The sequence below is a fragment of the Chrysemys picta genome, chromosome 8 (assembly GCF_011386835.1).
Source record: "Chrysemys picta bellii isolate R12L10 chromosome 8, ASM1138683v2, whole genome shotgun sequence".
In the NCBI taxonomy this organism is placed as follows: domain Eukaryota; kingdom Metazoa; phylum Chordata; order Testudines; family Emydidae; genus Chrysemys; species Chrysemys picta.
Genome location: NC_088798.1, coordinates 22,071,295 through 22,097,779, shown reverse-complemented (window position 1 = coordinate 22,097,779; position 26,485 = coordinate 22,071,295). Strand labels below are relative to the sequence as shown.

At 38.3% G+C, this 26,485-nt stretch overlaps 1 protein-coding gene across 3 annotated transcripts in view; it reads left to right on the top strand.

Moving 5' to 3' along the window:
- The window catches only part of NEGR1 (neuronal growth regulator 1), a 652,228-nt gene that overhangs the window by 181,463 nt on the left and 444,280 nt on the right, over positions 1–26,485 (top strand). The gene's annotated exons all lie outside the window — the stretch shown is intronic.

The following is a 26,485-nucleotide window of genomic DNA, read 5'->3' as shown; positions in this document are numbered from 1 at the left end:
AAAATTTCTTCCATCTAGTAGGTGATTTCAAGGTATGAAACTAGAGTTATGATTGAAATTTACAAAAAAAGGTAGGACATCTGCATCTGCTAGTGATAGATTTGCATGTGAAGTATATGGTTTTGACTTCATGCTATAAAATCAGTAATTTTGCGGTATTTGAGGTATCTCACATTCACAGCTAAGGGCTGAAACTTGTAAATTCAAGATACAAAGATACAGGATTTGCGTATGCTTTGATGGAAAATATTCTTCCACTCTTATACCAAGAGAAATATCCTGTAACTATAGGCATTTAGCCTAGCTCTTCCTTTAGGATTTTAAGTCTTACTTTTAGAGTAGTGTGTTTTCAGGAAATGTTTTTAAACCTATAGACTTAGATACTATACAAGGTGAAATTAACTTGGGAGTGTTAATACTGGCTGTCATTATCTGTCTATTGAGAGTCTTATATCAATGTAGTGTTTAAGCTCAAATAAAAATAAGGAGTCAGCATAGGCGTAGGAATTATTCTAACAGACATCTTTATTTAATAATAATGTAATTCCTCATTAAGCTACGATGTTCTTAAACATGCACTCTTTTAAGTATCTCATCTTGTGTGATTTGGAAATGCAGCCTGATATCACAAGGAAACAAATATTGAAAATGATGATTTGCCAACAAAAAGAGGAATATATTGTAATTATTTGTAGTAAATATGAGTAGTCCAAATGTTTTAACAAAAAAAAAAACCCTTTGAGATCAGAAAGAAATTAAAAACATGCAACTAAAAATGATCAAGGTTTTTTGTACAGACAGCACCACTTTAAGTGGAATACATGCCTTAAATCTGCATGCAGGGGCAGTATATATAGCCCTGTAGAAATGAAGTGCTTAGGGGAGAGAACTGCAGAAATATTTGCATTTAAAGATCAATAAATATTGAAATTATGATAATGAGATTCATAACAAAACAAAAGACAGTTCACTTCTTTGCTGACACTGCTTGGATAAAAGTGGGTTTGAAGATCCTTTCATTAAGCACAGAACAAAATTTATAGAATATGACTTACTGGTAATGGCTATAATAGCTATGTTTTAATAGCCCCAAAACATTCTGTGACTACAAAGAAAGAAAACAAAACAATCACAACTTAACATTAACCAAAAAGCATAAATTAATTTCGAAGCAACCATGGAATCATGTTTTTGTAACCCAGGTCTGCCAAGTAGGTGGCGACAACTTGGTCTTGGGGGGGGGGTCTTAGCGAATTGCTTCTTCATGACATTGTGCATAGCACTCTCCGTGATGTTCCTCACCTTAGCGTCCAGGCACATCAGAAGGTGGAAGGCATGACTGATCACTGCAATGTCGCAGAGATCACCCATTCAAGGGATGTTGGTGCTGCCCTGTCTCTGCGAGATTTACACCAGTTTATTGCTGGATCTTTGGAGAAGAAACATCCACTTCTTCACTAGTTGCCTGATGGTGCTGTCCTTCTTGTTAAGAGGTACCCTCACCATGGCAGATCCCCTCAGGCTGAATGAAATATGGGGGATCACGAAGGTGTTCAAGGTGTTGGGCTTTTGCCACAGTGCCAGTAGGGAACAGTCGATCTTGGCCATGTCTCGTCGGATCTCCGCGATGGTATCCTCAGGTGTCTGCTGGACACGGAAACCCGTGGGCATGCCAAGATGTTGGTACACTTGCCTATTTTCAAGGAAGATCATGAGTTAATCCTGGATCTGGAACAGCGGCATCTGAACCGATCCCTTCTACTGCCATTGATATGCAGGGATGCGCACTTCCTGGCATTGAAGCGGAATCCCATCCTGTTGGCAGCCTGGCTGGTGACATCAAACATTTGTTGGAGACTCTCAGGATTGTCTGCGATCAGGACCAGTTTGTCTGTGTAGGCCAGGATATTCATTCTGTTGCCATATAGGTCAAAACCACCTAGACCACAGGAGATCGCTCAAAGGAGCGGCTCCATGGCTAAGTTGAAAACAATGGGCTAAGGGGACAGCCTTGTTTCACACCACTACAGATAGGAATTTCAGGCATCTCTCCTTCCAGGGAGCAGATGTTGGTGGTGCAGCCATCATAAAGTTCCTGGACCAGTTGGAAAAAGTTTTCAGGCATCCCGAACTCTTACAGAGTGGTAAAAATGTGGTGGTGGGGCCTGGATACGAAAGCATTAGCCAGGTCAAGCCACGCTCTGTGCCCTCCTGGCCATGTGGATGGCAGTTTGAAGGACAAAGTTACGTTCATAACAGCCTTCGCATGACATGAAGCCCTTCTGGATGGAGCTGATGGCTCCTCCGTTCACTGACCAGTCTGTGATCCTAGCTGCGACATAGCTGGCATTCAGTTTGTACACGGTGGAACAGAGAGAGATGGGTCTCCAGTTGCTGGGGTCATCTCGCTCACCTTTCTTGCAGATGAGCACCATCATAGACTTCTTCCAGGAACTGGGAGTATGGCAGAACTGTTTGCATTTGTTGAAAATGGCAATTAATACCAGGCAATTAGGGTCTCGTTTTTTTCAGGAAGTTATAGTGAATGCCATCTTTTCCTGGGGCTGTGGTTTTTGTTTGAGTAAGTTTGGTCATTATTTCTTGAGGAGGAAAAAGGCAGATTTTAAGAAAATTGGAAGAACTTGCCACTCCACTTTTGCAAGCTGATGGCTCAATTCTAGTGCTAGGGCATGATCCTATGCTCATTGGCGTCAATGGCAAAATTCCCATTTAATGATACTGAATTAGGACCCTAATGCAGACAACATTCTTCCTGTATTTGGTCCTGCAATTCTCCTGCATGCGAGATGCAGTCTGACAGGAAATATGTACCTCACACCCGGTTGCTTCACTGGAGTCAAATGATCCTGTACTGTGTAGAAAAAATTGCATAATAGGCCCAAAGCAGAAGGCTTCTAGCTCATTAAGTGGGAGGTGGCATAGGTGGTGTGCATCCCTTGTGCAGTGTAGAGCTCAGTTCTGCAGTAGCAGCCTTTGCACAAAAGAGTGGGGTCAGAATAGGGTCAAGCAGAGGGTGGGATGGGACAAGAGGATGTTCTGGAGTGCGGATCCTCTGTCCTCCTCTTTCTCCCACTCTGGAGGGACTCCCTAGGGCTGCAGGAAAATTATTTGTGAGACTGTTTGGAGAAAGCCGAGACAGAGGTGTAAACAGAGCCAAAGCAAATTCCGTTGTGAATCCACACAGAAAATGATGCTGAGAGGTCACCCATCTCTACTCTCCATTGTGGCTTCTGGTTTGATGATCCATTTCAAGCCCGGCAGTGAATTGACTTTGAAAAGGTTTTTTTTTTTTAAAGACACTTCCACATGGCATTCATAATTAAATGTTACTTAATATGGTTAACGCTTCTGATTAAGAACCAAAAAATAATTTGAAATCAATCCATGTTGTACTTAATATTCATTTGAATGTATCCTTATCTTCCTTCTGCCCTGCCTGAGATGCTCCTATGCTTATTTCTAGATCATACTGAGTCACCAGATACCCATAGCAACATAAATAGCTCTGTGCATTTTATCTTGCTACTAAACAGATACCATAGAAAATGACAAATGGCTGAACAGTATTTTACTTTGAGTACTAATATTTATAAATAACAAAATGTTGAGCTCTTTCACCCAACACTGTTAAAAAAGCCCCTTTTACTTGATCTTTTTTTTTTTTTTTAATTCAAGAGCAGATGGTTAGGAATCTGGTTGTCTGTTTTACTTAGTTAATTATTTCAATTCAAGTTAAACCCTACATAGCAAAGATTTAAGGATTAAATACAAGACAGGCAATGGTAAATAAAGTCAGGATCATCTCTTTCTCCCCACTCTGATACAGACAGAGGATGACAAGCATCTGTCTCATCTCCCTATGTTGTGGACATCCTTTGATATAAAACTGAGCAGAAATGGAGTTCCACTGCTCTAGGAGGGCATGAATGAATGAAGGCAGGATAGAGCCAAGGATGGGCATGCTATGCAGCATTATCCCTTCTGAAATTGGATTATCCTGGGAAAGTCCTTGCAGCATTAAATGTCAACATCTCCCAGCTTTACTCATTCTGCTCTCTCTCCTGCTTACATGGGGTCAGGATGCAGAAGCCATGCTATAGGGAGAGGGGAGGCCTGGAAAGTAGTGTGGAGGGACTAACCTCCATGGAGATGCCTCTGATTTACACAAATATTGACCGTCTGTGAGGATACCAGAAAACTTGTGTGATTGGAGAGCCAAGCATCCTATTCCCTCTACAAGTATACAAACATCTTTCTCCCTCCCCACACAATGGATGATAACTTGGGAACTCAACGTTTAGACCTGTTGAGTTTCATGAATAAATTATCCACACCTATGGGGGAAAACATAATCTAAGTTTATAAATTAAACCTAGGATATATGAAATAAGACCAACATTCTTTTGTTTGTGTAAAAAGAACAGAATAGACACATCTACATTCAGAAAAGATAAATGGGAATTTCTTTTTTTTAATCATAAATCACATTTTTGTACCTGGATTATGATTATGTTCCATGGAGACGAGTGTATTGCCTCTAAAGTTTCAAAATAAATGTCCCCAACTATTAATTTCCTTTCTTTTCCTAAATGAGTCAAGCTCAAGTACTGTACCTTGCTTACAAAACATAGTTACAGAATCAGATTTTCAGAAGTAGGGCTTACTTCTGATTTCACTTGCATTGATGTACATTAATGCTACCTCAAAGGAAGCTAATGTGGTACGCTGCTATACATATGCTGACAGTGATATCAGAATCAGGCCCTTAGACATTACATTGATTTGGTTAATGATTTCCAAACTATATTACAGACGTTCTATATCAGAATGTTTGTTTTAAAATTGACTCATGACCTTAACATTTATAAAATAAATAGTTACAGAGCAAAACAGCTGTTCACAGTTATTCCATGGCAAAAAAAAAAATTACTTTTCAAGGTGAAATCTTAAAAGAGGAGGTTATAAAGGAACAGACACAGTGGAAAAATAATTAGTAATGAAAATCCTTCAAATCATTGCAAACATACTTCACTACCTAGCTAAATGTAGGGTAAAATAATTTGCACCCTCAGTGCTACTATCTAACCCTAATAAGAGAGGAAGCTTAAAATGATTTAGTAGTACATACTTAACATCTTCTGTAACCATAGTTTCATTTGTCTGCATGTAGAATGTAGATAATTTGCAATTGAGATTGTAGAAAAATACAAGCTTTGTTTGCAATGGAGGTAAATAAATGTGTGATCCAGCTCTCATAGGGCCAGAATCTGATTTTGTTTAAACTGGTGTAAATCAAGAGTAAAAACTCCATTAATATCACCAGAATTACTCTGGATTTATTCCAATGTACCTGAAAGTAAAGTGTGGTTCATAATGGAGGGATTGTGGGGAAGTACCAGTGAGAGAGCTAGCTCAGAATTAATACATTCACTGTGTTTGTTTTTCAGGTTCATAGACATTCCTCATCATTTTTCAACACAATTTAAAACAAAAGCAGCTCAAAGCACAATTCTGCATTTAGAATGAAAGTCACCTTAGTGTGATGAGCAACACAAGTCCCTGGGCTCTACTTAAATCCTTAAAGGGCATGGGGGAGGTCTAATGGTGTCTTTAGTGGTACATACAGCCTTGTCATTCTTTAAACTAGATTGTGATATTCTTACAGTGTGGGGTGCCTTGGGCCTCAATCCTGAAAACACAGTAAGTGTTTCAGGGATTGTGGCCTTACTCCACAAGTAATCCCATTGAAGGGTCTATATGTGAAGTAACGCGCTATTCCATGTAAGTGTATCAGTCTGTCATTCGGAGATTAAAAGAATTTACACTCTAATTAGAGAAGACCAACAAAACATAGTAGGGCCAACAGAGGCACAGAGAGGTGAAAGGTAACATTTTCAAAAGCATCTAAGTGGTTTAGGTGCCTAAATCCACTGACTGTTAAAGTTAATGGGACTTAGGCTCCTATATCTGTTAAGAGCTGTTGCAAATTTTATCCAAAGTGACTTGCACAAGTTCACACATCATATTAGTGTCAGCCCTGAGAATACAACCCACATCCACTGACTCCCAGTCCAGTGCTGGATATTAGAAAAATTAATAGTTCCACTTAAATTACTGTAGCTCTTGATTTTGAAGGGAGTTCAGAATTTAGCCCATTGTCCTGCAAATAGAATTGTTGGTTTTATATAATTTAATACATATTTTAGAAGTAGAAAAGCACCTTCAGTCCTTTCAGAACAACTTTATTTTATGACACTATTACATATGGGGAAAATACCTGCTGTGTCTGCTGTCCATTCTAAAATTAAAATTGGGGCTATACTGAAATTACACTTTCTATTACTTTGTAGATATTATGTTTATATGCCAGCTTTATAACATAATGTAATATCCTATTTCTATCTTGGTTAGCAAGAGAGAGGGAGGGTTGAGACACATTCAACTTTCAGAGCTCAGACCAGCAAGCTGAAGAAACAATTTTAACCACATGGGAAAAGATAAAAGAACATTGCAGAAGATAGGCAAGCAATTATTTTCTAGTACAGGTAAAAGAATTTCATCCGATCAGATTATGTGAAACAAGCAGAAATTGCCATGTGCTTGTAAAAGCTTAGCTAAACTTGTTAAGGACAAAGATAGTGCCGTTGGGCAAGTCTTAAGTGAATATGGTTGGGACCTGAACAGCGGTACACCGCTCAGCAAAGACAGAGATGAGTAAAAGCTCCCTGGTTGTTGGACTTTGTAACCCAACTCTTGAATGCTATGATCCTAATCAGCTTATTTCAAATGTACACCCCCAAAAGACAATTATATATAATATGTGTAGTGCTTATTTAATTTGGTTTCACTTTATAACTGAGCTACCAAAGACCTCTTTACTGAAAGAAAAATAACACCCTGGACTATTGAAGTAATCTTTGGCAGTGGCTGGCCAGTGGTTGTTTACAGAGCTCTAACACAAATCTGGATGTCTGCCTCAATGTTACTGGAGACTTTAGGCTTTCAAATCCACTGACATTAGATAGGGCCTGATCCAACCAAATTCCATTGAAATGCATGCGAGTCTTTCAACTAATTTCAAAGGGAATTGGATTGGGCCATTAGAGTCCACTCCATACATCAACTAATGAAAGAAATATGCTAATGCAAAACTCAATAAAATGACCATATATTTTATAATCTGAAAAGAGCAATGCAAATTTAAACTGATACCAAACAGAATTATTAGTTGTGGCATCTAAAGCTGGGATCTCAACAAACATTAAGAAATTGTACTGGAATGAAAGAACCACAAAGGACACCAAAGTACTGAGGGAAAAGGAATTGACAACTGAGTATGTGACCTTCTACCGTCTAAGTCAATTCATAACCAATGTCCCAGCATAGTACAATGGTGCACTGCACTGCTAGAGATGCCATTTTTCAGATGAAATATAAACCTAAGGCCCCAATCTATCTATCATCTCTCTAGAATGCTTATCACCACAGTATCTAAACTAGGTAAGTAACCTATGCTCATTAAAATCCCATGGTACATTTTACAAATTAAGAGGTGTTAGATAAATTGATTGGTTTAAATTCCAACACTTAGTTCTGATGACATTCTTTTATTGTAAATTTCCTCTGTAGTTTCAATTGGGTGAGTTAACATTCTTCATCTCTTGTACTAATGTTTAGTGTTGTTTGTTCTGGTACATCACTCTGCCTCAGAAGTGGATGTATTTCAGTGGTATGTATACATTTGTGAGTCATAGTTGTAAATGGAAGTCAAGTTACAAAAAACACTAGTGGCACTTTTTATTCATTCAGATTCAATAAGGAGTTTGGGCTATTGTGCTGACAATACTGAATATTGGAATTATGGGGTATTTTTGTACTAGACCTATTCACTATAATATTGCTGAAAAGTAATTTTAACAGATCTCTATTTCTAGTTTGCCTTCATTTTTTTTATTGAAGAAACAAAATGAACAATAATATGTCTGATTTCAGTTTTATATTCATGTAGATCTTGGCAGAAAACATGTGCTGCAAACTGAACAGCCTGTAAATCCTGTGTTCCAAACAATGACTAACAAATCTCTGTGATATCAAAAATTCTTGTTTCTAGCCAAACCAAAATTCATTTTGAAACCACTGATTTTACAAACATTTCCAACATTCCCTTAGATCTTTACAACATCAGGGCTTTGTTTAAAAATAAACTCTTTTATAATCTTTGCAAAACATTATGTTCCTTCTATTGGACAAAATAATACTTGTAAACTGCCATGCATTTTAACCAAAATTGTAGCCCAGTGGTTATAATCTTGCTTAGCATTGCATTGAAATTGGTTGTTTTTAATCTTGTAGAGTTTGCCTTTTCAATAAGCCAGAAATCTTCAAGACAGCAGCATCCAAATAAATGGTTGACAATGGGGAGATCCAGAGCTGGCACCCAAGAGAAGGGGTGCAAAACTATGAAATACTAGAATCCCTGTTTTTTGCCATCATTGTGAAGAAGTTTCTCTTAGAATCCATATAGAGCCTAATATATCTGGATACCCATATTAATACAGATCAGGACCAGAATTTTTCATGGAAAGTAAAAGTACTCACCCTTCAGACTCTTAAAACAATAACTCCTCCTCCTCCTCTGGTCAGGGTGGTTTTTTTTGTCTCAGAAAGAACCCATCTCAGTTTACTCTGGCACGTCATTCCTTATTCATCTCATCCTTTCTAGTCAGCTCCATATGAAACCATAGCAACCTTTCCTACTGTACTGTTGGAAGCACAAAAATCAACCTCTGAAGATGAGAATAAGGGTGTCATTCCTTTTCCTTTCATCTGCTCTGTTTGAGCATTCCCAGTGCCTTGGTATCATCTGTTCCCTCTCGTGGCTTGGCTTTTGAGAGAGGCAAATTGAAGCATTGCTTTCTTCACCATTAGGTTCTTTCTGTCAGAAAGAGGTGACTAATAAGTTATACTGGGGGAAGTAGTTTCCACCAAATTGTGTGCACCCCATGCAATCCCTTTGAAATTAGTGCTTTGAAGTCAATGATTTTGCACAGGGTTTAAATCCATGTCAAATTTGGCTCTTTGTTCTGAAATTGGTCCAGTCCTGTAGGGATTGTCCATAGTCTTCCTTTCAGGCTTCATCTTAAGGCTTTATTTAACTCATACCCTCGTTTTGCATATGATTAATTCTGTCATCTGGCTGCATAATTCCTCTTGGCACTTTCTTTCCATAAGGTCTTGTATGTCCATCCTTTGAGCCTCGGCATTACAGTACTCTCCATTTTCATTCTAGAAGACAACATTCTTGTGGCTATATCCTCTGCTAGGACAGTATAGGGAGCTGAATGCCTTTACTAAAGGTTCCACTTTTCTGACCTTTACTATGTTGTCCTTCTGTGGTTAGATACCACCTTTTGCTCAAGGTTATTTTTCCCTGTCATAAAGATTTTGAAGTCAGGTGTTATTCCTTAGTTCACAAGTCTTTGTGCTTGGAGGATAATGACCCGATGTCAGAAGTTCTTAGTGCATACAATTCCCATTGGCTTGTGAAACTTTAACTGAAGTGTTTGTTTCTTCATAGAAGAGCATAATCTAGGAAAAAATATTTGTATTTAAAAGCTGAGTAGCTGGCTTTCGGTGCATTTTTCACAATATTTCTAACTTTTTGTAAAGTACTTTAAGGAACATTTACTGTATGCCTTTTCTAAAAGCTGTGCCTGTTTTTCAAAAAACGCCTTAGATTAATATTTCATCAAAAATATACAAAAATGGATACCATTTCTGTGCATCATGTTCCATTCTGGGGGGATCAGTCCCAGACACATGGATACACTAGTGAAAAACAGTATAAAGCAACACAAATTATTAATGAGCTAGAAGATTTAAAGCAGAGGAACCTCCTCAAATATAGGCCTCACTTACACGTTTTGAATCATATACAGTGTGACAGCAGGTAAGGTTCAAATTATTTTAAAAGAATTATTCCAGATTTGCACCAGTGTGTCAGAATCTCACCCTGTGCATTGTTTCACTTACTCATTTACCAAGCTCACCAGCTATTGTTGGATAAAAGAACTAAAATGTATAGCTTGGCTAAACAACTATTGGTGAAGGATATAACTGTCTACAAGTAACTGAAGGGCAAAGAAACCAAAAAGGGGAAAGAATTATTCAAGGAGGAGGCTTCTCAAGTTTTATCTTTCATAATGGAATAAATCTTTTCTCACAATCATGATAGCATGGACCTCCATCCTACCCACTGTTGATCAAATGACATCCCTCTAATAACTACAGCAGTTGCTTACATGGAAAACTAATATTAGACAGTACCTAATGCATTGTAGCTTTTTTCAATGTATTTTAGTAACTGGAACCAGCCACCTCTCTGCAGACTACTAATTGTTTGTGGACCATATTTGGGACCACTGCATTAGGGAATAATCTTGTACTGGTTGATTGGTATGGAGAATCAAATAGGTTTTTCCTATCTACGTTGTTTATTATTTGTGCCACACCCAAAGTTGTGCTAAACTCTTTCCAGAATGCACTCTAAACAAGGGAGTCTAAGGGATTATAACTAACAGCAGTGAGATACAATAAGAGACAGCATAGGGTGGTGACTATAAAGAACTAGTGACTATGGATTAGTTTCCTAAAGGAAACGGGGATAACCCCAGTGACAGAGACATTTGCAATAGGACTTGAAAAATGGTAGTGTACAGACATGCTATAGGGAACACTTTTCCATGTAAGGGGATGTCTTAGATTACTTGTTTGTTGGTTTCCATGCCTAATTTATATGATACTGTTAGCATCAGGACCAAAGAGAATAACTACATATAACTAAATTTACATACAGAGCTGGCAAGTGTTCTTGGTTCCCACTGATTAAACCCAATTAAAAAGTTACAGTCATATGTATAGCTCCTTTTTTACATAAAATCTAAAATCTTTAAAAACATAATTCAATTTCAGTTCATGTATTGTGTTAATTAATTCATTTATAAAGCCTTAGCAGTTAATTCAGTTCATCATTTAAAGGCTTAACTTTAAAATTTTCATTAAATTTCACTTCATGTACTGCATTCATTAATTTATTCATTTAAAAAGCATTTGTAATTTATTGACTTTATCCTTTGTACAGTTAAAAAGTTACTATAATTTGTCTTCCAATAATCATAGAATCATAGAAATATAGGACTGGAAGGAACCCTGCATAGGGCAGCACTAAATATTATCTAGACCATCCCTGACAGATGTTTATCTAACCTGTTCTTAAAAACCTCCAATGACAGTGAATTCACAGCCTACCTAGGTAATTTGTTCCAGTGCTTAAAAACCCTTGGATTTAGGAAGTTTTTCCTAATGTCTAACCTAAATCTCCTTTGCTGCAATTTACTGCATTACTTGTCCTGTCCTCAGTGGACAAGGAGAACAATTTATCATCCTCCTCTTTATAACAGCCTTTTATATACAGGGCCGGCTCCAGGCACCAGCTTCTCAAGCAGGTGCTTGGGGCGGCCGCTCCGGAGAGGGGCGGCACATCCAGGTATTCGGCGGCAATTCGGCGGACGGTCCCTCACTCTGCCTGGGAGTGAAGGACCTCCCGCCGAATTGCCGCTGCAGATCGCAATTGCGATCGCAGCTTTGTTTTGTTTTGTTTTGTTTTGTTTTGGCTGCTTGGGGTGGCCAAAACCCTGGAGCCGGCCCTGTTTACATACTTGAAGACTATTGTTGTGTCCTCCCTCAGTCTTCTCTTCTCCAGACTAAACAAACCAAATTTTTTCAATCTTGCCCCATAGGTCATATTTTCTAGACCTTTAATCATTTTGTTGCTCTCCTATGGACATTCTCCAACATGTCCACATCTTTCCTGAAGTGTGGTGTCAAGAACTGGACACAATACTCCAGTGGAAGCCTTATAGTGCTGAGTAGAGTAGAATTACTTCACGTGTGTATCTTACAACACTCTTACTAATACATCCCAGAATGTCTTTGTTTGCAACACTATTACATTGTTAACTCCAATTTAGTTTGCAGTTCACTAAAATCCCTGATCGGTTTCTACAGTTCTCATTCCTAGGCAGTCATTTTCCCATTTTGTATTTGTGCAACTGAATTTTTCTTCGTAAGTCTAGTACTTTGAGTGTAACCTTACTGAATTTCATCTTGTTTATTTCAGACCATTTCTCCAGTTTGTCAAGATAATTTTGAATTCTTATCCTGTCCTCCAAAGTGCTTGCAATCCCACACAGTTTTGTATCATCCGCAAACATTGAGTGTATCTCTATGCCATTATCCAAATAATTTATGAAGCTATTGAATAGAACCAGACCCTGGACAGATCCCTCTAGAACCCTGCTCAATATGCCCTTTCCACTTGACTGTGAACCTTTGATAACTACTCTGTGGGTATGGTTTTCCAGTCAGTTGTGCACCTATCTTATAGTAGGTTCGTCTAGGCTATATTTCCCTAGTTTGCCTATGAGAAGGTCATGTGAGATGGTGTCAAAAGCCTGACTAAAGTCAAGATATATCACATTTAGTGCTTCCTTGTCTTCACAAAGTTTGTTCCCTGTTAAAGAAGGATATGAGGTTGGTTTGACATGATTTGTTCTTGACGAATCCATGTTGACTGTTACATATCACTTTATTATCTCTAGATGCTTACAAATAGACTACTTGATTATTTGCTCCATTATCTTTCTGGGTAGCGAAATTAAGCTGACTGATCTATAATTCTCAAGCTTGTCCTTATTCCCCTTTTTTACAGAGAGGTAATATATTTTTCCCTTTTGCAATCCTTAGGTATCACTCCCTTCCCCCATGTATGCTCAGAGATAATCATTAATGGCTCAGAGATCTCTTCAGCCAGTTCTTTAAGTGTTCTAGGAGTATTTCATCAGGCCCTGCTGGCTTGAAGACAGCTAACTTGTCTAATCCTTAACTTGTTCTTTCCCTATTTTAACCTCCGATCCTACCCCATTTACACTGATGTTCATATGTTAGTCATCAGACCACTGCTAACCGTTTTGGTGAACATTGAAACAAAAAAGGCATTTAACACTTCAGCCATTGCTGTGTTTTCTGTTCTTGTCTTTCCCTCTCATTGATTAATGGACATACTCCATCCTTGGTCTTCCTCTTGGTTCTAATGTATTTGTAAAATGTTTTTTTGTTACCTTTTATGTCGCTAGCTAGTTTAATTTTGTTTTGTGCCTTGGCCTTTCTAATTTTGTCCCTACCTTCTTGTGGCTTTTTTTATATATATTCATCCTTTTTAATTTGACTTAGTTTCTACTTTTCATGCGACTCTCTTTTGAGTTTCAGGTCATTGAAGACCTTCGGCTAAGCCAGAGTGGTCTCTTATCAGACTTTTTATCTTTCCTGTGCATTGAGAAAATTTGCTTTTGTGCCCTTAATAACATCTCTTTTAAAAAGTGCCAACTCTCCTAAACTCTTTTTTCCCTTAGACTTGCTTCCCCTGGGATCAGTTTTCTGAGTTTGCTAAAGTTTTCCCTCTTGAAGTCCATTGTCTTTATTCTGCTGTTTTTCCTTCTACCAATCCTTAGAATAATGAACACTATCATTTCATGATTACTTTTGCCCAAGTTGCCTTCCACCTTCAAATTCTCAAATAGCTCTTCCCTATTTGTCAGGATCAAATCTAGAACAGCCTTCCCCCTAGTCACTTTCTCCACCTTCTGTAATAAAAAGTTGTCCCCAGTGCATTCCAAGAACTTCTTGGATAATCTGTGCTCTGCTGTATTATTTTCCCAAGACATATCTGATTAGTTGAAGTCCCCCATTACCACCAACTCCAGTGCTTTGGATGATTTTGTTATTTAAAGAAAGCTTCATCTGCCTCTTCTTCCTGGTTAGGTAGTAGCTCTCCTACCTGCTTCCTGAGAGATTCTACTGGTAGACACCTATCATCCTGGGTGGTCTCACCAGTCTGGCTTTCTGCAACGGGGAAAGGCGGGCGACAGTCTCTGCAAATCAATACCAGGACCAGCAAGAATCTCCAAGCAGAATTTAAAAAACATTAAAAAAACCTCCAACTCCTTCTTTCACCTCATCTCAACATTTTCCTTACCTCTCCACATTGCGCACTTCTGGAATTGTCAGTGACTCAACAAAAGTCTCTCTGTGGAAGGCAGCATCCCTGACCTCACTAATTCTTCTCATTACTATTATATGAAGTAGATTGGTTAAAGCCATCAGCAATCATGCTGCAGTGGGACACTCATGTTTTCCAGAGCAAGGAATTTATTTAGTGGATAATTTCAGATGTCTGCTTTTTCTGAAAGCAATAATAATTTCTGACTAGATACCATTCCGAGAAATGATGAGAAATTGTACTGTATCTAGTATAAAGAACAGGAGTACTTGTGGCACCTTAAAGACTAACAAATTTATTAGAGCATAAGCTTTCGTGGGCTACAGCCCACTTCTTCGGATGCATATAGAAGTGCATATGTTCCATTCTATATGCATCCGAAGAAGTGGGCTGTAGCCCACGAAAGCTTATGCTCTAATAAATTTGTTAGTCTCCAAGGTGCCACAAGTACTCCTGTTCTTTTTGCGGATACAGACTAACACAGCTGTTACTCTGAAATGTATCTAGTATGGATGTGTATTTGGTTAGCTCCACAATTAATACTGTATCAACTTTATTGATCATCCTGTATTTTTAACAATTATTTTATAAAGGGAAAACTGAGAATATTTAGCACAATTACCATTCACATTAGAGCTACATTATATTTCAACATCTGTTAAGTGTTGTCAATTGTCATCTAAAGGCCCCCTGCTAAGCTGAATCTGTGCAGACAACCAGAATCCTGACTACCAAAGGTTGCAAATTATGTGAAAGAGAGATAAAAGATGCGCAAACATGACTTTGCCTGCGTCAACAACAACAAGAAAGGATTATAAGTGGACTGTAATATAGTGGACTCTATGGATCAGACCCTGTCTCTCTTCATGGTTATTCCAAAATCAGGCTCAAGGGATCACTGTAAAAGTAGCACTCCTATTTTGGTTTACCTGGGAGGCACACAAAATCACAGCACATATGCCCACACAGATTATTCAAGACAGGAGCATGATTAAAGCAAGAGGGACAGGGCTGATTGGGGTCTTGGATAGATAAGGGAAGTTTAAGCTACAACACACACATCATGCCTCTAAACCGCATCCCAGATTGCCCCTTTATGCCTTTAAGCTCTGAGGACTTGCTGAAGGACTGTTTTTTAGCTAGGGTCAGGACACAATATTTACAACTTGGTTTGGTATTTTGGATATATACATATCCAAAACATGAAGATGAGATTTTGCCTCTTGTTTTTACTTTAAGAGATACGAAAGAATCAGAACTTGTAAATTTGTGCCTGTGATAGAGTAGGGCTGGCTCACCACTCTGTACACTTTGTAAGTATCCCTGCATAGGCCAAATTGGGAGATGATTGATTAGGATTGGGTGATTAACCAGCCAACAAGGGGGGTGAACTCATCAGCTGGAGACTGTTCAATGGGAGACAGGAAGGGAGAGAAGGGGGCTGAAAGAAAGGGCAAAGAAGCTCAGGATCTCAGAGAGGTGAGACCTCTCTCCCCCATCCTGTACATACAGGGTTATGTTGAAGCTTGGGAAAAGCCTGTTGGGGATGGGATGTGAGGCTGCATAAGAGATTGTGAATAAAGTACACTGGTGAATTTACATAAGTGTGTGTGAGGACTGTTTGCAAAAAGAAATCCAGGGTGTGGGAGCGTACCATGTGACAGTGCCCCTCTCTGGAATTTGCTTGTGTCTAGGTGCCCCACAAGGTGACAGGACTTTTACTCTTGTAATGAACTATGTAGATTTCATTTAAATATTTCTTCTTTTCTGTTCCTAAATTAAAAAGAGCAAGAGCTATAACTTTGAGCTCTCTTTTCTTTGTATCTAGCAGTATATCCAGGCTCAGTACAGAGGTTCTCCCCAAGGACTGGAAGCAAAAAGAATTATCTGCCACACCCTCTCTTCCTCACCCAACCTATGGAGCAACTGCCAGGCTACTCTGCTGCAACTATTAGCTCCTACATGCGGTTTGCCGGTTGCCACCTTGGAGAAATGGCCATATACTCATCTTTGTGTATCCAGAATCATGCTCCCTTACTCTTTGAAGAGAGCCTCATTAGTTCTGCTGCATCCAGAGTTCTTCATGTCCATTGAAGGATTTGCACTTTAGCGTTTTATTTCTGCACCTGGTTCACGGTTGATCATCTGGGTTAAATTCTGAAATTGGCATGTGGGGATTAATCTTTACATCTTTCATTACATTTAAAATCCCACAGCCCCACTCCATGCTCTGCTTTGAACTTTTCAGGCTGGATATTTTTGTGCGTTATAGTGGTGCACATAGAATTTCATTTAACCACAGAGTTCAGATACAAGGGCTCATTGTTTGTTATCCCGAAGAAGGAGGAAGACACTAATCTTTGTGACAGAAAGCTGGAGTAGAGGAATGTGTAGTTCTAAAACATCCCTTAAGAATATAGAGTCAAAAAGATCCATTTTAAGGTGGCACCTCTAAAAAAGTTTCCCTTTGTTACTCTTTCTCATTGCTGCTTATAAACTAGTGTTGATACCATGTGTTAGACACTTAGATTGCAGTGGTAAAAGCCTAAAGTTGTTATTCAATTCAGACATTGGCATCAATTTGATCAGTACTTTAACTGGACATTCAAATTATTATCCTTCTTACCACAGTCATTGCTCGAGAAATTAGAGATGAACTGTAAGCAAGCATTTGCATAATATTTTCAGCCTAAAAACTCTAGTTCTTGCCATTCTGATTTTTATCAATCCTGAGATTTTTCCCTTCAGCTGAATATGTAAAGGGTTTTAGTTCTCAGAAATTCTGAGTTTCAGTACCTAGCGCTATTAATTCTGGGCCAGATCCTCAGCTAGTAGCTTCATTGACATCAGTGGCACTACCCCAATTTACGCCAGCTTAGTATCTGGGCCCTTTGATCTTGCATTTACATTGTGCACTTTACCTTGTATGAGTTATAACAGCTTTATAAGCTATTTCTCTGTCATGCATATTTATGTAATATTTTCAGTGCTGTACTTGGTCATATCACTTCCTTTTTTGCCTTTCAAATTAACATTACTATGTACCCCCCCCAAACATAACACAACCCCCACCCCCCATCACTGAACTGATTTAGGTCTCAATCCTGTGCCCACTGAAGTAAATATAAAAACTCCTAAGGAATTTCATGGTTTAGGATTAGGCTTTTAACACATCTATGCCCCTGCCCAGCCACTTGACACTGAACGAGGAGGCAGAGTGGACCTACATTACCGGGCGATGGATTAGCCTTCAAATATAGGTGATAATTTATAGGTAGGATTGGAAGAATTAGATTTTTGTTGGTAAATGTCGGTAAACTTAGATTTCAGTGTACATGCACAACGGACACCAAAAAAATTCCATCCGTAGCAATGAGAATTTAGAGATAGGTCAAGTAAGAAAAATGTTGCTTGAGAACTTACTAGAGTTTGATTTAAGGATATTTACTTTGTATATTTTGACATGTGATGTTGACAGTTTGTGTTATAACTGTGATAAAGCTTGAACTTTTTTGAATCTCAATGTCTGCTGTGATTAAATAATCATTGCTTGACCCCTCATAATTCCCCCTCAAATATCTGTAAAAATTTAAATAGATAAAAATGGAAAAAAAAATGCTTAAAAGCAAACATTGAGAGTAACCGTCAAAATTGTAAAAAAAATAAAAAATCTAATTCTGCCATGCCTATTTATAGGCACGCTGCTGTCTCTGTAGATGGCCTCTCTTTAGTATTAGGCATTCAAACTAGCAATTCTCTTTGAACAGTCCAGTGTAGAATAAAACACACACACACACACACACACACACACACACACACACACACACACACACTCCACCATGCACACATAATCAGTGTTTTATTGTAATGCAATAAAAAAATCAAATAAATAAATAAATACTTGGGGTAACTGATGGGTCAGTTTGTTTATTAATATATTTTACATGGATGGGTGCTCTGTAACTGAAGAGTAGTAAAAATTCAGATAATTAAAATGAATTAAGCCCTAATTTTCTTTAAAATATGTGGCACATATGAGGTGATGTATTTATTGCCAATCATTTGGGATCGTTGTTTATTTCTTAAGTGTTGACAATGAGTTGAATATTAGCAGCTGCAATGAACAGTGTATATTTTATGATAAGCACTCAATTCTACTGGGAAAAAAACAATTTCAAAATAAAGCAGAATTTTAATTCCAAATTCTCATGAATGAATTCATGGTAGCTGCCTTTCTGTGCTTGCGCTACTCCACAATGGCAATTTCCAAACACAGAAATTCCCTTAGATTTTCAACAGGCAGGTGACATGCTCTGACAGCTTTATATTTTGTGTGTTCTTAATTATGGTTTATTGAGAATTTTTTCCCCTTAGTGATTTACAACCTAGCAGTTCACAGTTAAGGGGTTAGAAAGTTGAGGCCTTTGACAACTACTAAATAGATTATTCCATTCTTTTTCATTTCCTTTATTTCAGCTGAGATTTAACTGAGGGAAAATTTCTTCAAATGTTTTGCGAGAGCCCATCGTGTGGAACTAGGGACACATTTTTTTGGTGTAGAATTTACCTGTGACAGCCATAATATATTTATTTATGCATATCTCAGTAAGTCTTGTGTGTGCTGTGTAGCTCTCAGGGTATTTATTTGTGCCAATTATTTTGCTCTTTCAACCAGTAAAACTATGTAGGAGGGGTTTAAATCATGGCCCATTTTGCTTACACATTTACTTATTTTGCTACAGAAGTCAGATACCACTCATTTTCCATCATTCAGCAATAAGGAGCACAAATACATTTATAATTCTTAATATTTCCTGCTCTGATCAGTTAAAGTAACCATAACATTTGTTGCATATGGTTATGTTTGTGTGTATAAAAATAAGCTTTGCTTTTTAATGCAATGCAAATACTGTACTCCAAATTTCAAATGTTTATCAAATATCACATAATAAAAAAATGTTTATAGAGTCTAGAAAATGAAAATTTCTCTATTACCCCACCTGTTTCTTATATTGAAATTCATGGGCTGATTTCAGCTGTTCAGTAGCTCTCCTTATTGTGTGTGTCTGTTTGTGAATACATCTATACAGATTGGTGGATACTCTGGTATCTGATATATATCCACACCTAAATGTAATGGTTAGGGAAAAAGTGACATTCCCTTACCTCAGTGTATATATAGATCATATGTGTTTTGTGGCTGCTATTTTTTTTTGAGAGAGAGAGAGAGAGAGAGAGATGCTCATATACAGTACAAAATTGTTCATTTGGATCCACTTCCTTCCTCTTCGTTCATACTTTCTTTACATTTGGGACCCATACTCCACCACTGTATAAACATTGTGCTGACTGAGATACATGTGATAACCTACATGAAAAAATGGTGGTTTGGCATCTTTAAACAAAAGGGCAACATTGTGTGGCTCTTGCTCAAAGTAAAAATGAAGCAATAAGTTATGACAGGCATATGTTTCTGGGTTATTCTAGCATGCTTGGGTGGTATTAGAGGTCACAAAGCTGATTGGCTTTATCTGCTTCTAAGAAGTATAATAATCCCCTAAAAATGCACTGCCTGGAGTGTCTTACTTATATTATGCAATGAAATATATGAATAGAAGTAGGAAAATGTAGATTTGACTTGAGCATGACAACATTCACATGTCACAGAAAGCTCTAATTGTGCCTACAATTCTGAAGACATTTCATTAGTGGTCATAGGAAAAGAAGAATGCAGACCTCAAACTGTTACCTAATACACTTTTATTTAACTATCAACAGGGCTGTTTTCCAGTATTTGGGAATGGGTGAGTTCTGTTCATTCCCTCTAAAGGACCTGGCATTGGCCATTGTTCGAAGACAGGATATTGGGGTAGATGGGCCATTGGTCTGACCCAGTACGGCCGTTCTTATGTTCTGTGATGACCAGGGCACTTGATCCTGTGAAGTGTTCATCTCCTGTCAGGTGAAGAGCACCCCCAATTCTTATGGACTTCAATAAGAGCAGATGGTAGTCATAGACACTGGCAGGATTGGGCTCTGCTTCGTTACAATTCAATAATCAATCATACACCTAATATAATGTGATAATCAAGGAAGCTACAGTACAAAAAAAATAGTTAATTTAAATAGTAACTGGTAGGAAGATTCCTTCAAGTTGTCTATGCTGTGATGTAGAAAACTAGATGCTTATTCACACAGGGCTAGATTTTAAGGCCAAAATGTTATTCGCTAGGGTGCAAAGGCACTTTAGTAATACTAATAATAATAATTAGTACTGCAAGGCATAGAACTTCACCTATGATTCCTGCACCAGTACCATAAGTTCAGGTTGAGCTAGAGAAGTCAGTAGTTCCAGCTGCTTTGAGTGAAATTAAGGGACAAATTGTGGCAGTTAGCCACTCACCCTAATATGGACAGTGTACAGCCACACTACCCCATGGGGAGGGATTGTGACTCATGGAAAGAAGAAAGAATACTGTGTGCTGGGGGAATCTCAGACTGCACCATCCTTTACAATAGCGTAACCTGCTGGCCCCCTAGTATAACAGGTCTCTGTCACTTCCCTCCCCTCACCTCTGCTGTCCGCTGGAGCACTCCACACTTCCAAGAGCATGGCAAGGAAGCAGTTTCTGTACTCCACCAAGTGCAGACTTCAAGTAACTTGACATTTTAACAAGTCTTTCTCTACCCACAGCCTGCTAGCTTTACTACTGCTAAAGGATCAAGATTCTTTCAAGCAGTACAAATATTAATCTTACATTATTGCTGTACTAAATGTTCAATTGATTTGAATATTAAAATAGCCTAGGGACTATTCAATAAAATATGATTACAGAAATCGTACAGCCCATTCCATCATAGAATAGCTCCTATGCATAACTTACGTGATTGCAGATTATGGGCCTAATCCTGCAAGGAGCTGAGCATCTCCTGCTGTGCTCCCTCAACAATCCTCCTCTTCAGAAAAGAGGCCTGGGACACCAAAGCATGAGATTGCATTTGCCATGTAACCCACAAAAGACATAAAAAGAGGTCCCTCTCTTTCTCATGGTTAAGCTTGAGCATATTTGCTACTATGACATCAGCATACTTTTTAATACATTTTCATTCTGTGCCGACATTTCTCCTATATAAGAAGTATCTCCTTTTCTCAGCACAGTAGCTTTAATGGTCCACGTCCATGTATACACTCACACTTCTCTTTTTTTATACATTATGGGTCAGATTCTCAGCTGCACCCAATAAGGGCCGGGTACACCAGAGAAAAGGTTAGAAGGTGGTGCGAAGAATCCATTTGTGGCTCGCCCATCATGGGGCTGATTCTGCATTGGGTTAGTCCTCTCAGTGTACTTTAAATAAACTTCAAAGTAGATCTAGATACATCACCAGCCAGTGTCCTTGGGGTCCATTTCAGCAGCAGGAGAATGCTAGAATACAGGGATATTTCAGCCACATCCCCTTGAGCATGGACGGGATGATGTGGAGCTAGTACAGCTGGATCTATGACATTTGAGGATTTTCCCACACTAGCAGACTCCTTAGCTGGCAGAGACTTATGTATCTACAGGCCCTCCATGGGACTTAGCAAGCACAAAAAGACGTAGCCCACCAGATAATTTGACACATTGTCTTTTAAACCCTCCAGCAATTAGAGGATGAAACCCTTACAAAACAATAAATACCTGAGCAAGTCTGACATTGCCATGACTAGGGAGCAGTAATACCCATATGAAACAGCTTGTCTATTTGCTGCAATTGATACTTATGTTGCTAGGGGGAAAGAAGACAATCTTATTAAGGCCCACAGCATAATTTTGCAACCAGACTCTAGGAGAGTCATTATCTGCACAATACTCCATATTTTCCACCCCGAGGAAAGAATATCCCAATTTCACTCATGAGCACAAGTCTTTAACATGCTGGCTTATGCTGTTGTTCAGCTGGCTATTGAACTGCCTAATTTTGTATAACTTTACAAACATCACAGAACAAAGTTCTGTGACTACAGTGCAAGGCAACCTGCCATATATTCAGAATATCGTGTTTTCTCATTTTAAGTCATACAGACAATACGAATGCTATAAAAGATATTTTTCTGATTTTTTTGTAAGAATCATAATGTGAAAATCAGAATACAAATGCTATGTGTGATCTAGAGAGTTTATCATTTCAAAAGCGACAGAGTCCTGTGGCACCTTATATACTAACAGATGTATTGGAGCATAAGCTTTCGTGGGTGAATACCCACTTGGTCAGCCGCATCAAAATCACTCCACTATAAAAACATTGCTCTCACTTAAAATGTCTGTATCGTTCATCTGAATAATCTTTACTCACCCAAGTAAATTTTACCCAACACAATGGGACTACTTGTAAATAAGGCTTCCTCACATCATTTAGATTATGCTAACTTGAACTACTTTGAAATTATTTATCATGCAATGTAATGTTAAGCAAGCAAGCTGCCTGGAAGGGAAAATGTAACATCACTTATGGTTTCTAGACTTTAGAATATTCGTTAGAAGTTTAATAGAATTCAGGTTTTCTGGACTAGAATTCATTTTGTAGCAAACTGCAATTGAATTGTTACACTATAGCTCTCAAGTGGCAAATTGTTTCAAGAGCTCCACGAACAGTCACATTTACACAATCTGATTGGCTACCCTAAAGGCAGAACCAATTTAATTATGCTAATATGCGTATAATGTTCAGAAATCTGAACTCACCTTTCCAAAACGTAAGTGTATATTGTCTCTTTAAAGAACCAGGCTTAAAACTGCCAGGTTTCATGTTAAAAAGTGAAGGTTGACAGATTTGTAATTGTCAGCTTTAGCAAGCTAGTAACATTCATAAGTTTCATAATAGTGATGAAACGTTTCATTTGACAATAAATACAGTGCTGAATATAGTGATAACCTTGATTGAGTATAACATGGCTGTGGAAACATTCCAGAAAATAAGGTTTTGCATCTTTATGTAGAATTCATAACAATGTGGGGGGAATTATTTGAAAATTTGCTCATTAAGAGCTCAATATAAAAAACATTTTGTTTGCATTGCCTAATAAAATGGGCCAGTAGAGACGTAATTTTTTCCCGGAGTGTGTATTTTACAGCTTAAAATGTTCTGGTAGCTTTATGGCACAGATTACTGGAAGATGCTATTTTATGTTACAATAATCTATTTAATATGAAGATTTGTTCTTAAGATTGAGTAAACAACTGGAAATCTGCATGGGGCAATAGATTACTTCAGCTGTTTATCCATTTTACTTTTTTTAAATATCTGACAACATCTATTTATTGTCCTATGCATATGGTTGAAGTCCTAATTGCACAGTGAAAAAAATTATTTACTACTAATTTGAAAGATTCCTATTGTTTAAACAAGAAATCAGTATTAGCACACCACATTATTTTTTGGCTTATTAAGTTTGGAGAGGGAGACTACAGTTGAAATAAGTTAACTGATTGAAACTCAGAACTGTGTGTCAGAAGATCTGCCTTTTATTCCTGGCAATGCCACTGATTTCCTCTCTGGTCTAGGACAAGTTATTTTCTCTCTGTTTCTCCCTGGGTAAAAGGAGGGTAGTAGTAGTCTCCTCACAGGGAGAATGTAAGGGTTAATTAATGTTTGTAAAATGCTTTGAAGTCCTCAGATGGGAGGCGCTATTTAAGTACAAGGTGTTATTATCAGACTCTAATGTTGTTTATTTGTATGCACACTTTACAGAAGACAGCTCAGGGCACATAAGGATGTGCTACGGTGGAAGGGAGAAGTCTCTATGGGACTGCTCCAGCTTGTATAACCTACAATAGCCCTTATACTGGTCTAAATGGTGTCAAGGGCTGTTACAACTTCCAGCTGCCCCATAAATGAGGAAACAGAAAGCTGGGTTAGAGCCATCTTCTCCCCACAGCCTCCACAGCTGCACTAAGTGTAAGTCTACACTACAATCTGAGGTGTTATTGCAGCTTGGGTAGACATACGCATGCTAACTTTTTCCATGGTAGAGTGTAAAAACAGTGTAGATGCAGGCTTCAGCATGAACTAGCAATGCAAGTAGGTCTCCAGGGTCCCCAACATGCTTGTACAGCCTGTGCTGAAGCACACACTGCTGTGTCTACACTGCTATTTTTAGCCAAGCTAGTGCAGGTAGAACTAGCACAGGTATGTCTACCAGAGTGACAATCACATCTCACATTGTGTGCAGGCTAACCCTAAGTGTCTGTTCAGTATATAGCACAGTTATATATGTTTTTAAGAAGTCATTTGTCCATTTATACGTGTTATAGTATATAACTGTATAGTTGTGAATCTTTAAAGAAGACATTTTTAGGAATATAAAATAGAGGGCTGATATTATTGCACATAATACTTGTACAGGACTTTGCATCTTCAAAGGGAAGATGGGACACCTCCTTAGCACCACTGTTTCAGTTTTGTGTATGAAAGTGGTAGTTCCATATTCTATTTATTGCTCATAATTCAACTAGTTATATTGAAAGCCATCCTACCACCTTCTATGAGGCCTGATTCATGAAATCATCTCTTTACCTGAAAGCACTTCAGCTCATGCTTAAATTAAGCACATGCTTAAGTTCCATTGAAGTTATATTGTACACTTCTTGGGACAAAGACCTGTCCTATTCATGCCTGCAAAGCATCTAGCACATATATGGGTAGGCATATACATAATAAAGCTCCTATAACGTACGTGTTTCTTGTTCTTGTTCTTGTATCAGGAGGCAGTGTTGCCTAGTGAATAGAGCACTGTGTTGTGACTCCCGAAACCTGAGTTCCATGTCTAGTTCTGTTGCTGTCCTGATGAGTTACCTTGGGCAAGTCACAAGCTCTGTGCCTCAGTTTCTCCACCTGTAAAATGGGAATAATGATACTGACCTCCACTATAAACTGCTTTGAGAGCTGCAGATGAAAAGCGCTAGATAAGAGCTAGGAATTTTATTATTATTACTTTATTATAAAAAAAGGTAAATAGAACACAATTTACCTTTTCTAGACTATTGATTATTTTGCATACTTGATCATATCCCCCCTTTTCTGTCCCTGCAAGGTAAATAGTCCCAGTATTTTCAGTCTTTCCTCTTTTAATGTCTCTAATAATTTTCATTGCCAACCTCTACTCCGCTCCCTCCATTTTTGTTACTTATATCTTGAGAAATGGTAACCAGGACTGAATACCCTATTCCAGGATAGAGCATCCACAAGAAGATCCAAGAGAAGAAGTTGCAGCATCCATTAAATCTGGGCCCTTATCGCCATTTGTCTCTTGATAGATGCACCTTGTATCACATCACTGTTTAATAGTTAATACGTGGAAGACAAGATGCAGAAGATGCTGCCCTGTTGGACTCCTGCTTTCAGTTCAAATCTTTCTGACATTTTCCTGTTTTATCTTCCTTAGCTCACTGCTAATCTTCCTAGATGCTCCAAAGAAATGCTGCAACTATAGTGCCAGTCACTCTTTTGCCTAGTGAGCCTTATTCCTGTTTGAAGCACACAAACTACACACAGAGATATTTTCTATAATCTCAGCACTTTTGTGCCATCCCTTTAACAGTGAATATCAGCACACCCACTGACTTTTCTCTCTCTTTCTATCTTGCATTTTATTCAGGGTTCACTAGCAATAAACTTCTCAGACATGCTGAGCACACTAATATTTCCTGAGCACTTATATTATTTCTTGTCCTCTTCTTCTGTGTGGAGTCGAAGTGCTCATCAGCACCTGCTGTGCAAAGATTGATATTCATTGAGATGTCCATAATCACCTGGAAGGGAGTTTATGAAATAATAAAAAAAAATTGGAAGGAAATTGAGTCTCTTTACAACCTTTATTTTCCTCTTGTAGCTTGATTTTCAGTTTCTATTATTACTTACAAAACGTGTAAGACACCCTTCCTTGTTCTATCAAGAGGCCATTTATATAGTTAAAACAAACAATGTAATGTTATTCTCTTAAACTAGGAAGCAAACTTATTTTGCCAAACCCACCTCTACTGGAGGTCCCTCTCATAACCCGCACTGTAGAAAATATTCCCCTAAGGGATCCAAGCAACCATTGTCAGGGAAAAACTTGATCAAAAAGACACAAATTGCACTCTGATACAATGCCATTGCCAGTGGATTCCAGAGTGAAGAACCTATTGCTGAGAAGACCCCTGGACTAACACCTGTAAGTGCCTTTCTGGAGACTTATACTGGAAGTTCCAGACAAGTAAAACTGCCATGATGGCATATGCTGTAGGGGGTAAGGGTAAACTCTGAGATAACAGGATTCTTGGCCCCTTTACAGAAGGATTTTAGGTACGTAGAAATGCCCTTCAG